At 47.1% G+C, this 15831-nt stretch overlaps 1 protein-coding gene across 1 annotated transcript in view; it reads left to right on the forward strand.

The window, feature by feature from the left end:
* Window positions 1-4356: 4356 nt before the first annotated feature.
* The window catches only part of ppp2r3a (protein phosphatase 2, regulatory subunit B'', alpha), a 43560-nt gene continuing 32085 nt past the window's right edge, over window positions 4357-15831 (forward strand). The window contains exon 1 of the mRNA XM_084013083.1: window positions 4357-4635. The gene's annotated coding sequence lies outside the window, so the exon portion shown is untranslated. The remainder of the gene's footprint in view (window positions 4636-15831) is intronic.

The raw sequence follows: 15831 nt of genomic DNA on the forward strand, positions 1-15831 counted from the left end.
CTGCTTCTTCACGTGAGCGTCCTACATCTCAAGTTTCACACTCGGCTTCTGTTTTGCATATAATTGATTGGAAACAGATGAAGGAATAAAAAGATGTGAGAGTCTTTTCTGGGCCAGCTAACAGAGCAGAGACTTTCTTTACAAACCGTTCATTAACCGTGTTAATTGCTCACACAGCCAGAAGTCAAGCCAGGCTCGGACTCGCAGGATCTTCGGGTCACTAATTAAAGTGTTTGCTTTGCTCTTAATGAGAGGAGGAGACGGTGAAAGTGACGACGAGACCATCTGGTCTCTCTGGAAGATATTCATTGATTCAGTTGCCGAGGTGTTTCACAATTTACCGCCCCCTTTTGTTTTCTATTTTTTTGTCCCTTATAAGTTCCTCCAGCTCATACGTAGCTCCTGTCAGACTCAGGTTTTCCACTACTCTACTCTACTCTACTGCGGATCCGGGACTTTAGAAGACGGATAGCGTAGTCCCTCGGTCTGTGCATCCCACAGTTTGGGGAAAAAAGCTGGCAGCCGGCCTGCAGTCACTGGTCAAGCGTCAAACCGGGACTGGTGTGGACGGCCGCATGCCTCAGCCGTGACCTTTGACCAGGAGGTGCACGAGGGGGACAGTGCTGCACTGTTGTGCTGCCCAACACAACGACCTCTTTCTGACTCTTCAGTGGAAACGGTGGCGACTGAAATGAAACCACATTAAAACACAGCGGGCAGGGCTCACTAGGCTGCAGGGATTAGCACGGCAGCTCGGACGAAACGGCATTAAAGAAAACATGGAGACGAACATGCACGCACAAATGACCTCCCACTTCCTCCCTTGGCATACTCAGCCGAAGCCCCCCCCCCCCACCATCCCTCTGGTCTAAATGGGATCCTGATGTTCTGTTAAGCAGACCCCCCCCCCCCCCCCCCCCCACCACCACCCCACGTCTCTTCCAGAACCAGGGCTGTTAAAACGCGGTTTCACACACTCCTCCCCATCGCCACTCGGCTGCAGAGCGGCGTTGACAAGAGGCAGCTGTGGCGGCTGAAAGGAGGGGGGAGGGGGGGGCGGGTCACCAGAGGAGATACGAAGGCACGATCCTCAGACATCTGGTGCAGGGCACCTTTTTATTTAGCATCATCTACATAAATATGTGAGCTATTGCCTCTTTTTAATCAGCAGGAGTCGTGTGGTTGTGGCTTGTGGGATTGCTTGAAGCTAATTTGTAGCTTTGGGGGGGGGGGGGGTGCCTCAAAACGTGCAAAGATGACAACTTGTGAGCTGCAGCAGAGGAGCTCGAGATGTTGAGAAGTTGCAGCAGGTCGTACGAAGGGAGGACAGGAAGGAAGCTTCTAGGGCTGGAAAAGAGGGTTTAGACTAAAACTTAAAAACCCAAACTCACAAGATTTGAGAAGACCTCAAATACGATACAAATAAGGTATAAAACGTATAAGAATATGTCCAAAAGAACGAGATGGATTCAGTTTAGCAGTATAGTATATAATAATATAATATATTGTATAGAATGGACCCACAGTTTGCCGATAATGAGCCCATGTGATGCTGAAGTTGGCTCAGCTGTAAAAAATGCACACATGCAGTCCACGGTTTTATGAACTGTGGCTTTTCAGAATAAGAGTCTGCAGGATTCAGGCCTGGACGTGCTGGACTGTGATGTCCTTGGCCTCTATATGTGATGCTGTATTTCTGGCATCTGCCGCTTTCAGCAGCAGCTTAGATCCAGATGCCCTCGTCCCGCAGGCGAGGCGTGTGTACACGTGTGTGTGTGTGTTGGTGTGTGTTGGTGTGTGAGGTGCTGACTGACGCTCCCTGTTCCATTTTGTCAGGATGTGTCAGCACCCTCATCGCCCCCCCCCCAAGCCCCTCCCTCCTCCATCTCCTTCTCCGTGTTGCATCGGTTCACGGTGGCTTTGGTCTTTTTTAAAAGAAAAATCAAAGTCAAGGTTTTTTTTTTCCTTTTCTGTAATAAAGTTGATTCTCCACTCCTCAGATTTCCCTCATAAAAGGCCTGTTGTGACTCATCACGCAGCGAGGCTAGCCTCCATCTGCCTATTAGTTTCACTCGGCGGTGTCAGTAATTCATTTCATGGGAAACATCAAACTTTAAACTTGAAAGGAGATACACGTCTCTCTCCATGTGACAACATTAGCCGGCGTGGACGTCTCAGTTAGCATCGCCAACCGCCGACCTTCCGTGACCTTTTTGCTTTGGGAGTGGGAAAGTTTCGTCCCGTTCGTCCGTTCACGTCGATGTTCGGTCGCGGCTTCCCAGAGCTGATGTGAACAGATGTGGTGAAGAACGGAGTTTAGGACGGGGACATTATTTCTGTATTTTTACAACGCAAAGCTTTTAAGAGCTTTACTTTTTTGGGGGGTTTTTGGTTTCATCTTATTGCCGTTGTTCACTGTTGTCAATGTGGTGATGTATCTGGGAAGTGTTCCTGGGCACGGCAACCCAAATTAGTATTGACTGTATTCTGGTCTACGCTGCCACTCGTTGTGTAAGTGGTTCACAATGCCTGGCGACTTCTTTCTCATCCCTCTATCTTGTCCTCCTGCTGTAATTAGTATTTATTTTTACTCTGTTGGCAGAACAAGGTACTGTCCAGCATGTAGACACACACACACACACACACACACACACACACACACCGCGTCCAAAAATATATGGTCTCACACACAGACCCTTCTTGTCATGTGATGCAGGCCTTGTGACAGTAATGTTGTTATAGGAGACACATTCCATCAGGATTTGTAGAGAGATCGTGTGTGTGTGTGTGTGTGTGTGTGTGTGTGTGTGTGTGTGTGTGTGTGTGTGTGTGTGTGTGTGTGTGTGTGTGTGTGTGTGTGTGTGTGTGTGTGTGTGTGTGTGTGTGTGTGTGTGTATAAAGAGCTGGGGTGCTTTAAATCAAATCCACCTCCCATCATCCATCAGCAGGTCTTCTGCTCACTCATCGGCACAGTAACTTCACACCGCCAGAGACGCGACCACAGACCATCGTCCTGTTTTAGCGAGTCCCCCCCCCCCCCACCACCACCTCATGGGTCATCAGCTGAAACGCCGGTTTCAAGTCCGCCATCAAGCGGCGCCTGGCGTCCTCACCATGTCTCATCACGTTGATGGAGCACATGTGGATGTCATAACAGAGGTCATGCATGTGTATTCCACAGATTTCCATCACCTGCCGTCATTGTCTCACTCCAAAATAACACTCTTATCGTCCAGCATTTATAAAAGAAACACACGATATCATGATCTGCAGTCTGTGCTGCGGAGTCGGTTTCCTGGTCTCCATAGAAACACAGATTTCTGAACACACAAGTCTTGCTCTTCCCTGAATACGTTTTTTTTTTAAAATAAATTAAAAAAAAGAAAGAAGATAATCCATCGATCATTGAAAGAGAGCCCATGGCATGAATGTCACACACTTCACACTGCGGTCGCTTACAGACGATGCTTTGTGTCTGCCGGACACGAAGGAACACCACTGACACTGTGACGGTCTGTGGTTCAAGTTTTTCACACGTTATCCCTCCAGGGTTCATGTTCTAGTGAGAGTGGAACAGACAGACCCCTTCAGGTCCCCGGGACCGTGATTTCAAAGAGGGGCACATAAATCGACACAGTGGCAAGGCAAAGTGGCAATTTGCATTCTGATGTGATCAATAAAAGCATGCCTAACACGTTTACAGTATGAGTAAGATGAGAAGTGTCTCCAGATGGAGCAACAGGAAAGCCTGCTGTGCCTCACATAGATATTAGATATTAAACTTTACAGCAATTTGAGAAGTTTGGCTTATTTCGCTCAACAGGGAAAACATGTTCATATCAGTTGAATTGGTTGAAGATGAGATATTAATAGATGATTCTGAGCTAAAATGATCCAAATTCACTTTGCATGTGAATTTCCCTTTCAGCAAATTCAATTCACTTAAAAGTATTTATAACCATTTTTCATCCTTTCCGATTCATGACCTTAATTTGTTTTTACTTAATTGAATTTACTTTATTTTATTTGTGACTTTATTTGTGTTTTTACTGCTTTTTTTTTTCTTTTTCCAAGAATTTCATTACTTGTATATGACAATATCTTAAATTTATTTGTTTTTTTTTTACATTTTCTTTTTTTAATGGATCAAATGGTAAACTAATGGGGAAAAAAAGTCTACCAATCCGAGAACAGTGTATTATTTGGACAGATGGAAGTGGGGTTAATATAAAGTACACTGTTATATACATAATTATTTTACATACGGGGCCTGAATGAGACGCGAGCAGCGGTGGGAGCCTAAAACCGGCCAGCCTGTCACTCTCCTCGAGCCCCGCCCCGCCTGCGTGTTAACGGGAACTCCCCCTAAATTCCCCGGTTCTCCTCTCCCTGCTCATTCTGTCCGTGAGCTGTCACACACACACACACACACACACACGCACACACACACACGTTCAATCCCGCGGAGTCGCTGCACGTCGGAGAAACGTCCGTGCTCCCCCGGCTACCGACACGGTTTTTTTTTGGTTTGGCGTATCTGCGGCGGAGCCTCGTCGTGACAGACCGGAGGCGGCTGGAGGAGCAGAGGAGGAGGAGGAGGAGGAGGAGAAGGAGAAGGAGGTGGGGAGATTCAAGGTAAGAGATGGTGTCTGTTTGGAAACTTTGCCCGTGTTTACCGTCCTCCCGCCCGGGTTAGCTCCGCTGCAGGCTCCCTGTCTCCTTGTGGATAACTAGGGCGTGTTTATTAAAGTATGTCTGGGGGGCGCGCGCGCATGGGGGTGCGTGCGGGCGCGCGTGCACTTTCACATTGGAGGGGATCCTCTTGTTGTGTCACAGGAAGTTTGGAGATTGGAGGTGCAGATTGTAGAGAGGGGGGGCAGCAAGTAAAAACAAGTAGAATCAGGTCACTTCATTTATTAATTTAACGTCCACGAGTGATTTTCCTCATCACAAACGGATGATCTGTTTCCCTTTCCCACCCTCTTTAAATTGATTGAAAGTTGTATTCCCATTTCATCATTTTAAGAGCTTGATAATTGACTTTAAATCACAGAAGTTTGTTTCTTAAGCACCTTTTTAAACAGCCTTAAAAGTGCCTTAATACATGTGTTTTAAAAACAACAACTTCGGTGTGGCGAGGCTCCGAACACACACTTTATGTTGTTTGTTGTTGTGTGTCTCCTCTGCATGCAAGTGTGTGTGTGTCCTTTGACACACCCATCATTTGTTTTTGTGCCCGTAAACACACACATATATATATATATATATATATATATATATATATATATATATATATATATATATATATATATATATATATATATATCCTAGTGTGTGTGTTCACGGGTGGTGACATCCTGTGAGGTGGGGGTCAGTCACAGGGTCTCCCCTCTGGAATTCTCCTAGAATAGATGCAACACACACACACACACACACTTTGAGCACATCTTCATTCAGCTCCACGTCTTCTCTTTTAACAATGACCCGTTAATGACCGTGCGGTGCTTTGATTTCCTCCGAGCTGCTGCAGCTTATGAGCTGGAATCCACTTGATTGGGAAGCTCCGTGAATAAGCGGGACTCTCCTCCAGCGACGCTGACGCTTGACTCTCAACTTAGACCGCGTTCTTCTCCTCGACGCGATCACAAGTCTCCTTTACAAGCATCTGTTTCGTTCAGATTTCAGCCGTCCTCAAATGCGATTTGAACAAATACAGCGCGTGGCCTGAGGAGCCACTTAACATATTAGAATTACATAATAAGTCAAATTAATAGGAGGCAAATATTGCTTTCCCTCCGTGGCCTGAGCACCCACTCCAAAGTAAACGGAAGCTTTTAAATCTGTAAGTAAATATTGAGATGTAACAGAACAGGCAGAAATCTTATTTTTAAAAGTTCACTGCAGGCCTCTTCAAAAAGTTTGGACACCCTGGGTTCCTTCTTCATATCTGGATATCAAACTGTCAACATGGCATCACCACGGATGCTGGCCGGGATGCCTTGCTGGAGGGCACGTTGGCAGCACAGACGAAACCCTGGAGTGACAGATGAGCTGTTCTATGTTCTCTTGTTTTCTCTCTCCTCTTATAGCCGGCGAAGAATGGCAGGAATGAGTCAGGGACGATATGTTAGAAGAAGAGCAGCAAACCAGCGCTCCATTGTTGCTTCTGTGGCCCGTTCAGATGATGGATGCTTGTGTGTGTGTGTGTGTGTGTGTGTGTGTGTGTGTGTGTGTGTGTGTGTGTGTGTGTGTGTGTGTGTGTGTGTGTGTGTGTGTGTGTGTGTGTGTGTGTGTGTGTGTGTGTGTGTGTGTGTGTGTGTGTGTGTGTGTGTGTGTGTGTGTGTGTGTGTGTGTGTGTGTGTGTGTGAGGATCTTGTCTGCTGTAACTCGAGCCTTGCTGGACACACTAACTCTTGGAAGACCACAAAGACCGCGCTGCATGAACTGTGGGGAGTGTGTGTGTGTGTGTGTGTGTGTGTGTGTGTGTGTGTGTGTGTGTGTGTGTGTGTGTGTGTGTGTGTGTGTGTGTGTGTGTGTGTGTGTGTCACCCACAAACACCAAGATTAATATCAGAAAACAATCGATAAACAACCTTGAACCGAAGCTATCAGTCGAATGATCAATTTCTGGTTTAAGGATTTGTTGCTTTTCGCCGTTTTGCGTCATTGCGAGTTGTAGGGATGTCTTTCATTATCGATCATACAAAGACAAAACTATAGGCTTCTCTAGGATATGTACAGTAAATAGTCACTGGATGAATAAATCAGGAACAAAATCATTCATAGAATATATTTTAAACGTGTGATTTTTGCTTTTTCAAAACATTTTATCGGTTTCACAGATTTAATTATATTGAAAATCATTGGATAGACAGGTAATAAAACAAGGCTTCGTGTGTGAGCTGTTCTTTTCAGCAGGAAGATAGAAAGTCACTTGGAAGTGTGATTATGTAATCATAAGAGAAACAAAAGAATGCTGTGAAACATGATGTTCTAAGAAGCTCGGGGGCCGAGAAATCGACCCGCAGGGGGGCAAGTGAAGTAAATCCACACTTTCAGTCATCAGAGGTTGTTGTGGTTTTCCTCTCAAAGGATGTCGTCTTACCTGAGCCAAAATTTTGGATCCTGGATTCCAAAACGATGGCAGTATATCAAAAGATGCTTCCCTTTTCCGATCCTAACGCATTTTAAATGGCCAGCGATAGCAGTTGGAATCCATTTAAATGCTCGAATAGCCGCAGCCCTAAATCATTTCTGGCCACAGACTGGACGTCTTCTTTCATCTACACGTTGCAGAGGAGGATGCTTTATGTGTTTTTAACTTCCAGATGATCGCTCTGTTGCTTTTCGCGGCTCTAATGGATGGCGTGTGGGCGGACCGGCGCGACGCATGAGTGACAAGAGTCTGAAATTCTGTTTTCGAACTGCGTGTCCCCGCACAGATGTGCGTCTTTTCACGCCCGCTCGTTGTTCCCATGCTTCCAGCGGTCGACTGTGTGCTATCGCGGTGTGATATTAATCTGGACTCCATCCATTTCTCAGATAGGTGTAGAAGGACAGTCAGTGGGATGGGAAGTGTCATGGCTGTGGTCGTGGGGGCTGTGGGAAGATCAGACCACGCCAAGGAATCGCCTCGTTACATAAATCCAACAAATACAGAATGTTGCCAATCGGTGAACTCAACACCAGCACAGACATGCAGGGTTTAAATGCAAAGTGCAGTCCATTAAAACATGTTATGTAACAGCAAAAATAACAGAGGTGGATACTTTTTGGTTTGGACAAAACCACTTGTTTATGTCTCACAGACACAGACAGACAGACGTGCACACAAAGAGAGAATCCAGCAGAATCCCAAATCTTAATTAAGTTTCATTCCAGGATTACTTTCATGTGTAATTATGAGTTGCATCACACCCACACCCTCGCTATATGTGTGTGTGTGTGTCTGGCTTTTTGTCTGGCCGTGTGTGTGTGTGTGTGTGTGTGTGTGTGTGTGTGTGTGTGTGTGTGTGTGTGTGTGTGTGTGTGCGTGTGTGTGTGTGTGTGTGTGTGTGTGTGTGTGTGTGTGTGTGTGTGTGTGTGTGTGTGTCGGTAATGAGGCCAGATTTAAACTGTACACCAGGTCACCGCCGGCTGTAGGACTTCTCACATTTATGCTTTCTAATTGATTCAGAGTGTGATTTATGTGGCTCCTGGCACCCACATGTGCCTGCCTGCTTTTAGTTGTGCAACACTCACACGCACACACACACACACACACACACACACACACACACACACACACACACACACACACACACACACACACACGAGTTGCTCATCTCTGCAGCACAAGGCTTTATTGTATTTCGCATCTTCGTTGCACTTTTGGTGACACAGTCATTCACATTTCCCAGCTCTGTGTGTGTGTGTGTGTGTGTGTGTGTGTGTGTGTGTGTGTGTGTGGTTGACTCATATTCCATGTAACAGTGTCGGCTGCTAAAAATGAAGACGTGACAGGGGAAGTGTGAGTGTGATAGTGAGACGTGGCAGGGGGGGGGGGGATACAGGGAGCCGCAACTCAATAAGCTGAGGTTACATGCTCTATGCTTATCACTGCCGTCAGAAGTCCATCAAATTCTCTTCCTCACATTTCTATAATACTTGCTTCGTCCCGGTAACCTTCGCATCGTGAGTTTGCGATAGAAACGCGTGAAAGGGAGACAGGACGGAGGAGATCCTCAAAGATGGCCTCCAAGAAGTTCACCTGTTGGTGTTGCACGCTGCGGTTTGTGGCGAACCATAAGAGCAGAGAGGTCGGATGAGGTCGACGACTCGCCAGATTGGGCGGAAGCCTAAAGTTGCCTTGAAGGAGTCGTGAGTGATCATGGGGACATGTGCGTCTCTTAAAAGCAGGTGTTTTCTTATTAGAACCACAGTGGTCGTTGTTTCTGTCTGGTCTGATGAAGTTCTACTCCCCAAAGTCACTGCTGAGATCTGGGAAGTCAAGTGGGTCAGGGAAAGACCCATGAGCAAATACGGTCATCAGATCTGAGCCGACGATGGAAATAACTACACTGTATGATAAAGGAGGGTCAGGCTGAGATTAAGGTGTTAAATTGACCTCTGCTTGTAAGATGTTTGGGGAAAATTAGAATGGAAATCAGATTCGAGTCTCTGGTTGAGGAGGAGCAACATTAGCAACGAATCCCTAGTTGCTCAGGATAATTGTGTAAATGCTCAGCTACGGCAAGCACAGTAGATCAAGTTGAAACCGGATGTGAGAGATGATCTTGAGTGATAATTAACTGTTGTCTCATAGGGAGGTCAAAAGAACTGAAGCTTCTGGACCAATTTGATGCCAACCTTCCTGATGAAGCATTACGAAGAGGAGGGGAGCTAGCAACATTAGCTGTTAGCAGCCGGCAGGCGACACAGTCCTGCTTGGCCGGATAACGGAGCTTAACGCTAACGTACAGAGCTACTTATGGTTTTAGCGTGTGTTGGAGTGCATTGGATGCATTGCTTTGTTTTTCTTCCCTCTATGAAGTGGAGTATTGAGATCCATATCACTGGTGTTGCTGTCGACTACTAACTGATCTGGTATCATGACACGAAACAACAAACGGCTCGCATGGTCGCTGCGTGTGGTCGTCACAATAAAGCCTGCGTAGCGTCGGGGAATCAAACCAGCCCACAATGGAGCTGATTCATAGACCAGTCCAGAGCTGGACTGTGCCCCCGATTGGCTCTTCTAACCACCTTTTAACCACAGAGGGATCCACCCTGGGAAAACACAAGCAGGAGGGAGGGAGGGAGACAGGGAGGGAGGGAGGCAGGGAGTGAGACAGGGAGGGAGGGAGGCAGGGAGGAAGGGAGACAGGGATGGAGACAGGGAGGGAGGGAGACAGGGAGGGAGGCAAGGAGACAGGGAGGGAGACAGGGAGGGAGGGAGACAGGGATGAGGAGCCGGACACTTTGATTCACACATCTCCCATCATCCTCTGCTGCTCATTGACTGGCTCCATTGTGACTGCGGTAGAAAGCGTGCTGATTGGTCGGTTGGGTCTGAATGTCACTGCTTCTCGTCCGTGGACTCTGGAATTTGTGTGTGTGTGTGTGTGTGTGTGTGTGTGTGTGTGTGTGTGTGTGTCTGCATTTGTGTGCGATGAGTTAATAGCTATCCATTGAGTGGTTGATTGTGTTCTGTTGTCACACTGGCTGTCTTTGTCCAGACACTACACACACACACACACACACACACACACAAACACACACACACACACACACACACACACACACAGACACACACACACACACACACACACACACACACACACACACACACACACACACGTGAATCTGAAGCAGGCATTCCTCCATGGCAGGACACTTGCCAAGAGTGAAAGGGAAAGAAAAGTACTAACTAAGTAACAGTACCATTCATAGTCATGGCAGTGTGGTTCTTCCTGGCCCCGGCTCGAGACATGAATGGGGTCCGGAGCTAAAAATATTTTACTGCCTGTTCTTTCTTTTTTTTTTTTAGTCCTCCTGCTCTTTTCATTACTTCGCTCCCTCTGTTGTTGTTCACTCAAACGAAGCCTGCGCTGCATTAAGGATGCGTTTAATAGCACTCATTTACAGACGGCCCGTGGTTGCAGTTCCTGAAGGTGTGAATGTGTGCAAAGAGTGGAAAACAGATAGCAGGACCAGGGCTCATCAGGGATCCAGACCCGGTGATTTGTCCTGAGCTGTGTAACAGACGGGCCGCCTAAATGACAGAGGCGAAGGGATGCCTTTTTATTGGTCAGTGTGGGTAGACCATGCGTCTCACTGCCGACCACAGACGGAGAGGAGAGAGACATGAAGGAGAGGCGGCAGACTGACGGTAATCCAGCAAAACTCCCAGCGAGAGGGACGTAGAAACGGAGAAGTCGGGGGAGATGATTTCATCCACACGCTGGGAATTCGCTCTACCACAGAAATACCTCCAGTGCAGCACTGGAAATCGTGGGAGGGGTGGGGTGGGGGGGACTATTTCAGGCTTTGCTCCTGTTTGTTATGCCAGTCAGCATCTCGGGGCAGTGTGAACGTTTTTTTGCAGAGCTGTAAGTACATTAACATATGAGATGGGAGGAGGAGGAGGAGGAGGAGGAGGAGGTGAAATGACCCCATTGCACCAGCGTGACCTCTCATGTTTTCCCCTCTCTCTCACTCTTTAATCTAAATCCATTCAAGAGGCTTCATTGGCAAGATAAGATCACCCTGACATCGCCAAGGCTTAAGTGCATCTCTGGCCTTCTCTCTGATTGGACGAGGGGGGGGGAGCGACGGCCTTTATCTCGCGTCAGTAAACACAGGCGGAGGGCGTCCCCACGTTGTTTATGTCTTTAACTCCCCCACTCCCGTTCTACACACACACACACACACACACACACACACACACACACACACACACACTGTGGTCAGCCAAAGTAGTGGTGTGTGTATGTGTGTGTGTGTGTGTGTGTGTGTGTGTGTGTGTGTGTGTGTGTGTGTGTGTGTGTGGTGGATTGTTGGCAGCCAGTATACGGTGAACTGGTCAGATCCCAGCACACTCGAGCTTCCCTCCTGCCTGCCAGTCTGACCACTAGTGGTCGTGTGTGTGTGTGTGTGTGTGTGTGTGTGTGTGTGTGTCTGCTCTACAGCAGCTGTATTTGCCATAAACCAGAGATAATTTCACACAAGACCGTGTGATGCGTTTGTGTTTTGTAGCTGCTCCTTCGGCGTATTTAAGGAGGTATTTTTACACGACTCTTTCTATCTCAAGTCTTTCCCTCCATCTCGTCTTCCTCACCTGTCCACTGTCTGTCCACAGACGGACAACAATCCGGGCTCCGTTATGTTAAAAGGTCAGTCTGCAGCGAAAGTAAAGCAAATCAGGGCTACAACGGATTCAACCTTTCATGGTATGACTGCTAATTCGTGAAGGAGGCGGTTTTGGTTTTTGCGGCCTGGATTTCCAGGGAAGAAGTTTGCCAGCTACAGCCGTGGCTGGAGGTATCACATTTTGTTGGGTTGAGAAAGGCCGGGTGGGGTGGGGGGGGGGGGGGTCTGGGTGAGGAGAGTAAACAGGCTAAAGTAACGGGTCAAGTTGCCCTTGAGCAACACGTCGAACAACTCGAGTGGAGTTTTGCCAACGGCGGAGGATTAGCTGTATGGATCGTGAGGCGAGGCTCCACACCAGCAGGAAGTGCGCCGCTCAGCTCACCTTCCAAAGAGAAATGGTTTCTTTTTTTTTACGAGAGAGGCCGCGTCCCAGCGGACTCTCGGGACGCCGGCCGTCTTTTGCTTTCCCTTTGATCGTGGGAAGACGGTTTCTCCTGCGTGAGTGGCGACAGCGCTTCCTGCGATTCCAAGCGGTACACATCCTAGCAGTTGCCATGGCTACGGACAGTGCTGGATCCCTGCTGCGAGACAGATGAGAGAAACTTCAGCTGGTAGTTGGAGCCGAGTCGTGCCGAAGCCCCAAGAAATCCTCTAACAAGGGTCCTTTTCTTTTTTTTTTCTTTCTGTCTCTTCTTCTGATGTCTTGGACGGACATCAGAGACATCTCAGCATCGCTACGGAGTCAAAACCGGCTACAGTTAGGATGAAATCTGACCAATCCTGCAAAAAACACACACACCAAACATTTGGGTTAAAAACGAAATGACGTGGGTTTGGCGTGAGCGGTTGTGCGTGAGGTTTGAAAAACCTCCCAGAAACGTTGCACCTGTTGCTTCTCGTACGTTTCCTCGTCTCGTTGCATGGATATTGGTAATAATAATAATAATAATAATAAAAATAATAACATTGATGCTGCATTAGCCTTCAACCGTGTCCGTTTCTGTCATTTCGGATTGACGGAGGGAGGAAAAGTGACAGTAAAAGACAATAGCAGCTTGTTTTTCCTTGTGGATGTTTTTTTCCTCCCGCCCTATTTTTATTCAGGAAGCCTGTTTATTAAGTTAAGCCCAGCTGTTGGGAATAAGGAATTTAAACTTTTTTTTTTTTTATGACATTTTGATAGTTTACTCAGAATTCCCTTGACATTTGGGTGGAAACATAGTTCCTCCATCCTCCATCGCCTCCTCCTGACTGTTCTGCCTCTCTGGAAAAACAAACCACGTATGACGGTGGATGGGGTCGGGCTCACAAACCTTTATTTTGGCGGTCTCTGTGTTTGCTTTCTTTCCTTCTGCCCTTCCTCTCCTCTCGTTATCTCCGTGCCTTCTATCTCTTCTTCACCACTGACGTCTCATCTGTCCAGATACAAGCCCTTCAGGGGAGAAACACCAAAGACGTTACAGTCACTCTCTGATCCAAGCTGAGTGACTGTGTGTGTGTGTGTGTGTGTGTGTGTGTGTGTGTGTGTGTGTGTGTGTGTGTGTGTGTGTCGGTACCCGGGAGGGCTAAGATGTGGTAGTTTGATATCACTGGCGCTCTTTCATCAGTGAGCTGATTCTCCTGCTATGTGTTTGAACTGCAGTGAATCAAAGACAGCTTGTAAAGCTGCAGCTGCGTCCACATCACCTGCACATTCATTCTGCTGTCTCTCTCTCTCTCTCTCTCTCTCTCTCTCTCTCTCTCTATTGTTCTGCCGTCTTTGGAGCTTTCCCTTTTCCAAGTGCGGAGGAGAGACACAGGAGAGGGTTAATACCAGAAAGAGGATCTGTTCTTCCATCCACCGTTGGAATAAGTCTTACGTGAGGTCACGTGAGGTCAGGGACAGTCGATGGGCCTCATGGTCTTCACCCGATCTGCTTAACGAGCCTCATGGTTAATTGCATTGGTGCTTCCTTAAAAGAAGCACTTAACCCTGAGTTTGTATGTTTTTTTCCTCGTTCCTCGCGGAGACTAAAGGTCACAGTGACTCTCTGTTGGAGTCTTCTCTTCTCGCTTACACAATGGTATCTGGATCATCTTGGTTAGCCACGGCATGCTGGGATCTTATCTGTGCCAGTTTGATTTGACATTCGCTCATGAATCGGCTCCATTCACTGCTCCGCTGTTTGTTTCTCTCCTCCCAACATCGTCCTCTTGATCTTCTCCCACGTGACAGGAACGTCACTTATTAGAAGGACATTCATCGTGATTTCTTAAAGATGATTTATGTGTTCCTCTCACAGTAACGTAGGAGGGAAACGCATCTTTTGTCTGGTTTTATACTTTTATAAGCCGTTTGTAAAGTTATGTTTAGTCTCGGTGCGTTCACAATGTCAACGTGCAACAAAGTAAAGTTGGATCATCATCCCAACGTCTGTACTTTTTGATTGAGTCTTGATTAAAGGCCGAGTTTTAAAGCGATCGCCTCAGAAAACAGAGCGACGGCGGGCGGCTGACATTGATGTGGCCCCGAGCGTGTAATTATACTGCAATTTCATCATGCTAACGTTGTGATTAAGAGTTTTTTTTACTGGTTTATTTGAAGAAACATTGTGTAGAGTATCACAATAGAAAGTAACACAATCCGCTGCCGGGCCCTCGTGGGAACCAGAGGGACCTTTTTTGCGTTCGGGTCCTCGGGGGACCTCGGCCGGGACTGAACCTCTCTATTTTCAGATGCTGTTGTTTTTTTGTTTTGTTGATAAAGGCGCTCCCACAGTTTTATGGCCAAAACATACACAAGTCTCATTCTCTAATTCTTATCAAGCCCCGAGGATCAGATATGTGGTGACACACATGCACTTATAAATGTGAAGTTCAGAGATCTGGAACAAACAGACTCCTCTCAATCTGCCCTTTCACTCACAGCAGGGAACATTTGGTACTTTGTTGTTGAGTCACTTCCTTGTTTCCTTGATTCCTCGTCCTGCCTCCTTCCCTCCTTTACAATAAGTGTAGAACTTAAGAACTGAATATATAGATGTATGCAGTCAAACGACAAAAATGTTCAAGGTTGTATCATAAATGTCCTACAAAAGGACATTTTCAGAATTATATGTGAGCAAAACTTGTTATCCTGTAGCAGAATATGAAGTATTTCATAATCCGTTGATCATTTCAGTCCGTTTTTTTTTACAGCAAAAGAGTATTTTTTTCCTTTCTATCATGATGAATTTAATATATTTGGGCTTTTTGGACTGTTGGTCAGACAAAACAAGATATTTGGACATACTAGGTGATGCAACAGTCCGACCCCGACGCCAGCGTTGCCCTCTGTGGATGCAACCTGCACCTGCGGCTTGTTCAGCGCCGCTTTCCAAAAGTCCCCGGTCATGTTGGAAGAGTCTGCTTCTCTCTCTCTCTCTCGGTCTTCCGCCCACGTGGACGATGTGTGTGGGTGTTTTTTTAACTCAAATCTGGGGTTTTTTAAAATGTCAGAGTCTCTCTCCCTTTCTCTCTGTCTCTATAAGCACTCAGTTCCTCTCTTTCAGGTCTGAATATCTCCTCCGCTAAAACCCAGAGTCTTAATCCCAAACAGCGGCGCGTCGCTGCGAGAGTGGAAGCTTTTTTTAAAGACATGCATGAATGACGGAAACTTGCAAAAGGCCCGTGTGAATAGATCTATAACTGGAAGTCTTCATAATGAGGCGGGGAAGCGGCTCTGTGTTTGCTGACTGACGGGTGGAGACCGGCTGAAGCCAGTTTCCCAGAGGTTCTCTGACTCCCGACTTCAAAGACAGTCACGCTGTCACTGCTTGCTGGAGGAGCCAAATCCTGAGGGGATCACTAGCGTGTGTGTGTGTGTGTGTGTGTGTGTGTGTGTGTGTGTGTGTGTGTGTGTGTGTGTGTGTGTGTGTGTGTGTGTGTGTGTGTGTGTGTGTGTGTGTGTGTGTGTGTGTGTGTGTGTGTGTGTGTGTGTGTGTGTGTGTGTGTGTGTGTATGT

This window comes from Eutrigla gurnardus, assembly GCF_963514095.1.
Source record: "Eutrigla gurnardus genome assembly, chromosome: 7".
Taxonomy (NCBI): domain Eukaryota; kingdom Metazoa; phylum Chordata; class Actinopteri; order Perciformes; family Triglidae; genus Eutrigla; species Eutrigla gurnardus.